Here is a 7678-nt window from a genome sequence, read left to right as displayed (position 1 = left end):
TGTTGAAAACCAGATCAGACTTGGGTGCATCTTTTTTTTTTAACATTTTATTGGGGGTTCATACAACTCTTATCACAATCCATAGGTACATCAAGCGTGTCAAGCACATTTGTACATTCGTTGCCCTCATCATGCATCTTTAAGGAAGCAGATTGCTACATTGTTTTCTTATGGCCTAGAACCACCAGTCATTTGGTTAGCACTCAAGTGCTTAACCACTGTGTAAGGCGGGCTCCTTATGTTCGCCAGGGGGCGCCACTTTTAGGCTGAGCCTGTGGCATAACCTTGTTATGTCAAAATGGGCACATCATGACGACTGAAGACTTTTTGGAGATAGTGTGGATTCCTTTGACACCATGCACACTACATTCATGTTCAAACTCTTTTCCCAACACCTTGATGCTCTTTCCTTTAAAGGAAAGTTGTGATCTCAGCATTTTCACTCCTCCCGCCCAATGTTATACTGACTTGTACTTTGGAAATAGACTAAGTGACCAGCCCATCTTTAAATGCACTCTTTCTTTATTGTTATGGTTTTTAAATCACTGAAACATTGGAGACATTGATTTTCATCATACATCTTGTTTAGAGTTATATTTGCCGATATGCCTGGGGATATTGAATAATGCATAATGCAGTAGAATTTTCTGTCTTTTACTTTGTAATTAGGCATGTGCCCATTCCTGTTTTACTAGGAGATGACTGCTTGACCTAGCTAATTCTCAAGTTCTTCTATAAAATGAGGATAGTGGCAAATACCTTATATGGCTATTATAAGAATTAGAAAATATAAAGTGTGTGTTACAGAATATGACACATTGATATATACATGAAATGATAGATCTTATGATTAGAATTATTACTATGTTGCCACCAACATGACAGCTTAAATATGTATGATGTGAATAGACAGATGATATTCAAATGCCATTTAAATTGTTTCCTTTTCCCCATTGGACTGTAAGTACCATAACATAGGTGAATTGTGCACGGTCCATCATGTACTCTAACACTTAGAATAGTATCCAGCATATATGAACACTATATTGCCAGTAAATATTTGGGTAAATTGAATTGAAGATTAAAGCAGTGACTTGGAAGATGTGGGGTTTTGACCTAGTTTTTTTTTTATTGAGTAGTCAATCATTTCAAGATGTGTAAAATTAAAAAAAATAAGCTATAAAATTTATAAGGTTCTTAAAATTCCAAGATGATATAGTTGAAAGTGTTAGAAATAAAACTCATGAGATATTTTTGTTGCCTAAGTATCGGTTCAGTGGCATTAAAGCAAAGTAAGACATTTTTAAAGCACCACATAAAATCAATTATTTCTCTGGTTGATCTTTTTAATTGCAATGGAAAATATAATGGCTTTTCAAGAGTGAATTTGAGGTCACCAAGTATATTAGTATAAAAAAATCTGACCTTATGATGGATGTATAATGAAATGCAGATAATATATGCAGATGAAAGAAGTGATCTGAGATGCTGAAGTAAGCTATTCCAACTCATTAACCATATCTAATGAAATGTGAAGAGGATGAATTAGTTGGCCAGCACTACTGACTAGATGCAGATACATGTTTGTCCAACAGGTCTGTGGAGGAGGACATTATGCACGGTAAAATAGAAGATCAGCAAAAGAGAGGACCAGATAGGATTTGTTTATTTGTTTTCTGTTGTACATAAAACTCCAAAATCAAACCCCTTGCCAATGAGTCAACTTTGACTTACATCAACTCTATAGGAGAAAGTAGAGCTGTTCCTTAGGGTTTAAAGACTGTAAATCTTGATGGAAACATACAAGCTCATCTTCCTTCCATGGAAGGTTGGTGAGTTTGAACCACCGACTTTGTAGTTAGTGGTCAAATTCATAATCCACTGATCATCAGGACTTCTTCAGTTCTATATAAGATCACTATGAATAAGAACCAACTTGACTGGGCTTAACATGACATCAATAATTATGAATTATTATGATATGCACTGGATAGTGAGGGTTTGTCCCTTCCATTTCATCATATTTCTTAGAGAATTTGCTAAAAGTAGAATGCATCTGGTTGTCAGTGAGCCAATTCCACAACTCATCTTAACACCAGGTGTGTCAGAGTAGAACTGTGCACCATCTGATGTTCAGTGACGTATTTTTCAGAAGTAGATCACTAGGTCTGTCTTTGAAGCTTCTCTGGGTGAGCCTGATCCATCAACCTTTTGGTTAGCAGCCAGGTGCTTCACTGTTTGTGCTACACAGAGGCTCCAGAAGAAATTAGGGAGATGTAAACTCAGAGTAACTAAAAAGCAAATAGCTCCACTGAGATTCATACACGTATCTCAGTCCCCGGTACTGTAGGCCCTGGTATATCAGCTTCAATTAAAGGAAACAAAGTCGCTGGGCTTGCCTCCTCCCAGAGCAAACTTTGTTATTATTTTCCTTTCCAATTTAAATTTACTGAAATATCAGTGTTTGCAACACTAGTTGTTCAAGGGGGGAGCAATTTCTTTCTTTGATTTTGTCCCCAAGCCATTTTATTGGGAGCTAATCCAGACATTATACCATTTCGTAGTTGGATCTCATCCAGCAGTATTGTACAATTGCTACTACAATCAGTTTCAAAACATTTTCTTCCTTCTTGAACTCCTTGATATCAGCTCCCTTACCCCCCACCCCAACTGTGTAGTTGTCAGACACCTGCCTCTCTCAGGTGTGTGACAGACACCCTGCAATGAACACCTTCTGGTCAGAAGATGTCCCCTGGAAGCTGCATTTACCAGACTGCTTGACCTCTACATATTTGAAATGTAGGAATGCACCCAAATAACTTTGCCACAAACCCCAAAGCACAGTTAGTACTACCTGACTCATTCTAACTTTCTCTTAACTTTATAAAGTTTAAATGCAAGAGAAAATGCAGTGAGGCAATTTCCTTCTTTTCTTTTACAATCTTTATGTTTAAGCACTTAGAATCTCTTCTTCCTTTGAAGAGTGGGGTATAAAATCATACCACAGCATGAGGTGACCAAGCAAATATTTTTGGTTAAAGAAATATATGTATACACATATAAACATATATATAAATTCTTTTTCCCCTTCTTCATTGTGAAGAAATGTGTGTGCATGGGGGTGTATCTTACCTACTTCAGCGACACAAGGAGTAAGGAGAATTCAACTCCACATCTTCCCCAGGAGGATTCCTGGAGGCAGAAGTCAGGAATGCTTCCACTCTCCACCATTCTTGATCCTGATGCTAATCTTCTCTCCTACAGCACTCTATCTGTGCTGGGCTCGAAAGTATGTTTCACTGGCCACACAAAGCTCACAGACAATACTCATGAATATGAGATTTATAAGGGAAGTTAACGGGTTACAACTCAGGATTAAAAAGTTAACAGATTACAAATGGGGATCATTAATTTTACAGTGATTTTTTTCTTCAGCGACCCTTCTCTGCCAAGCCGGTAGGCACCACTCTCTCTGGGTCTCAGCTTCTCAGTCATAAGGCCCCTGGTCCTCTGTCCTGTTCTACTAGTCTTATGATGATACTTTTATGTTGATAAATGCCCTGAGGGAATCTCCAATGGGCAAGTCAGCCAGCCTCCTGGCCCAGACAATCAGCTTTGCTCATTCTGTTGGCCCCAGAAGCCTACAGCCCCATCTCCTGATCACTTTGCTGTGTCTCTGGTGCTCCCGCTGACGTCGCTGCATCACACAAGAATCTCATACATGCTCCACTGGTGATGACTTCCTCTTGGTCATGGGAATTCTCCCCATGCTTCTAATATCGCTCACTTTAAATCCAGCAGAATGGCAAAACTGGCCAATGCCCGAATCAGAGTTCTCTACCACTTAGATGAGGAGAGACCAGCCTCTAGAGAAGGGCATCACAAAGACTTTCCAGCAGATGGACTGACACAGTGACTGCATCAATGGGCTCAGGCATCGGAATAATTGTGAGGATGGCACCAGACTGGGCAGTGCAAAGGGTTGCTATGGCTCAGAATCAACTCGATGGTACCCAACAACAACAACTTATCTACACGACCTCACCCACCCATCTGATGGGAGTTGCAAACATTATGTTTAGAAGAACCATATCAAGTAATTTCACTTAACACGAAATTATAACTTGCTACTAAAGTTCTATAACACATTTTGGGAAATCGTTTGTCATGTAAGTGTTGCATCCATCACAAAGCATCCAGTCATCCTTTTTAACATTTTTGATACTATAGCAACAGGGACTCATTCCCTAGTCTATATTTTCAGAGAGATAAAAAATGTGTTGCCCCTAAACTAAAATTATAGTTTAGAGGAGCTGGTCTAGTTTCATGAAAATGAATCTATGTTTCTCCTAGACAGCATCTGTTTTATAGTTGAATAGTGAATTGTTGACTGTTCTCCATCTATTTCTCTAGCATATGTTGATGGGGAAAGGGTGTTTTCAGCAAACTCTCACCTTGAAGCACTCTCTGTAAATGGAATGGAGAAAGAAGTAGAGCATTTTCTGGAATCTAATGGAAAGGCTTCTCTTTATAGAACATCGAACAGGGATGATGACCCATAAATGATTCAGTTGAGGTTAATGACCAGAGACAATGATGCCTTATTGGAGTTGGGGCCCCTTTGAAATACATCTGTTCCTGTTCTTCCACAATGTCACCCTGTGAGTCACTTTAGTTTATTTTTATTTTGGGATGAATCAAAGGCAAATGTGCATCTCTTAAAGCCCCACTGAAAAGCTGCATGTAGTGATCTGTGGGCATTCAGGATGTTTGTGTTTCCAAATTACTGATGGGATAATACCTGCCAAGACTTGTTTATTGGAATCTTTTCTTTGTTCACTTTCTGCTTTATAGAGAGTCTGGCATGTATGTATCAGGGTAAGCCTGGTGGAATGCTTTTATGAACATAATTATCACAGAAGGCCACTGGCATCAGTTTTTGAAAGGTAGAGGCAAATCAAAAATGGCTTGGCTGGTTGTCTGTCCTGACTACAACCAGAGTTAGGACTCGTATTCCATATGCCTGCACCCTCTGCCTTAGCCTATAGCAGACTTAGCCACCAATCTAACCCCCTGCAGTGGCCCAAAGTGGAGTCTCCGAGATAGCAATTAAGCAGCACTTTTATTAATGTTCCTCATAGTGACGTGGTGTCAACTGGATGGCCTTGGGGTTTTTGGTTTGTTTATTTGTTTTGTTTTAATTAATGTTACTGTAATTCATTTTTCCTGCATTCAAAATTCTATCTTATAATTCAAATTTCAATTCACATTTGTTGGGCTGTTAGGAATAGCTGTCCACTCTAAACAACCTAATTTGTAAAAAATAAGAATGATAGGGTCCAAAACAGCAGCGTCATCAAAAAGCACAACAAGCTCAAAACCTAGCTACCCTCCTCATCTATTTCCGACAGGCATTCTGCTTTCTTTTACTAATGTCAGCCATCGCGACTTCTCTCCATAAATTGATAGCTAAGTACGAAAATATCAGCACTAAGGTTCCAGTTGATGCATGTGTAGATTGGTTCCAAACAAAATGTATTTAAACACATCTTTGTTATCAGTGCAGACAAGTTCTCTCAGTAATATACTCATCTTATTTTTATTAAGATGCTTTCAAAAAAAAAAAGCGTTTTGAGCTGAAGGAAGGAGAATGATTTTGATGCCAGGGCGAACATCAAATTCTTAATAAGTTCAAGTGGACTGTTCAAATCACTGAAACTTTGCAACACATTTAGGAGAATATTGTCCCACTGAAAACCACAGTTTTTAGATGGAATAAGTATTTTAAGGAGGGTCAGGAAGCCCTGAAAGATTGGTTGAGAGAGGAAAGATCATCAATTTTAATGAATGAAGAATTTGTGGCTTAAGCTTGTAGAAAAAATAGAATTAAAACTGATGTGATAGCTACCAAAATTAGGATGTCATGTCGATGAACATTTTGAATTTTCAGTGAAATATTTGGCCTCTGCAAGTGTTTGGTGAAAGTGCGGCACAAAGATCAGCTATCGCAAAAATCTAGTCATTCCATCGGGCTTTTGAAAAAGATCCAAGTTAATGAAAACAATTACGCTCCGAGATGAGTCTTGGATTAACAAATACAACCCAGAGAGCAAGGTCCAATAAAAAAAATAGTTTCATAGGGTTTCCTCTGGGCCAATTAGATTCAAGACAGAAAGACCAACTCAAAGGGTTAATGGAACTTTTAAAAAATCTCAAAGGGATACTCATGGTAGATTTTCTTGAGAGATACAGGATGATCATGAGGCTCATTATGAAGAGGTGTGAGGAAAATTTAAAATGTCCTCGGTGAGACAAAGTCCAGACACTTTACACTGAATCACGTTTTTCTATCCTGACAGTGTAACTTGTTCATAGTTCAAGAGTGGCCAGAGCCGCTCTAAAAGAATTTCATTGAGAAAACTCATTCCCCCACCCTAGGCACCTTAGAGGCCCCACTGTGCCCTTTCAGACTTCTTTTTCTTCCCATACCCAATTAAGATTCCAAAGAAACAACGCTGGATTCTCTTGAAGAGGGCCAAACGTCTGTTTTTAATGTGGTGCAAATATAAAAAGGACAGATTACGTTGAAGGAAGGTTTAGCTAGATAGAAAAAAACACATTCGGATCTGCATACATTTACATGGAGGATATTCTGAGAAACAATAGCTTCATGTTTTGATAGTTTTGTTTAATAAAAGGCTCTATGATTTTATAGCAATACTTTCTGACTTACTTGTATATTTAGTTATTTCCCTCTACTAACTAATGCCCTCTACTTAGTCTTATGTTTTGCTTCCTAATTCTCTTGGGACTCACTTATATTTTTCTTAGCTTCATCTGCTTACATCCTTTCTACTTACTTTTCCATTCGCTAACCAGGTTTCCGCTGTATTCTTGTGCAGACCCCTGATAGACCCTGTTCCTGTAATTTATCAGTTAAATTATCAAGGGTTCGTGAGGCAGGGAAGGTGGGGAGGGAGGGTAAAAATGAGGAGCTGATACTAAGGGCTCAAGTAGAAAACACATGTTTTGAGAATGATGATGGCAATAAATGTACAAATGTGCTTGACACAATGGATGGATATATGGATTGTGATAAGAGTTGTACGAGCGCCCAATAAAATTATTTTTTTAAATGCAATGGTGGGGGTCAGGAACACCTTAGTTCTCAAAGTAATCTCCTGTTCTTCAACACATTAAAGAGGTCTTATGAAGCGATTTACCTAATGTAATGTGTCCTTTAGTCTCTTAACTGCTACTTCCATGAGCGTGGATTGTAGATCCAAGCAAGACAGAATGTTTGACAATTTCAAACTTTTCTGCATTTTTCATGATATAACCTATTGATTCAGTTGTGAGAATTTGGACTTTAATTATATTGAGTCATGATCCACACCAAAGGCTACAACCCTTGAATCCTTGATCTTCATCAAAAAGTGCTTCAAGTCTTGCATAGTTTTAGCAAGCAAGGTTGTGTCATCTGCATATCATAGGTTAAATCTTGCTCCAATTCTGATGCCACATTCTTCTTCATTAATCCAGTTTCTCTGATGCTCAGCATTTAATCTCTCTGCTCAACAAATCATCAGAGAAGCTGGATTATCTGAAGAAAAGTGTGGCATCAGGATTGGAGGCAAGCTTATGAGGCCACTGGCATCAGTTTTTGAAAGGTAGAGGC

The sequence above is a fragment of the Echinops telfairi genome, unplaced genomic scaffold, assembly GCF_000313985.2.
Source record: "Echinops telfairi isolate 266 unplaced genomic scaffold, ASM31398v2 ScPeMD7_9;HRSCAF=40, whole genome shotgun sequence".
In the NCBI taxonomy this organism is placed as follows: Eukaryota; Metazoa; Chordata; class Mammalia; order Afrosoricida; family Tenrecidae; genus Echinops; species Echinops telfairi.
This window is presented reverse-complemented; position numbering follows the sequence as displayed.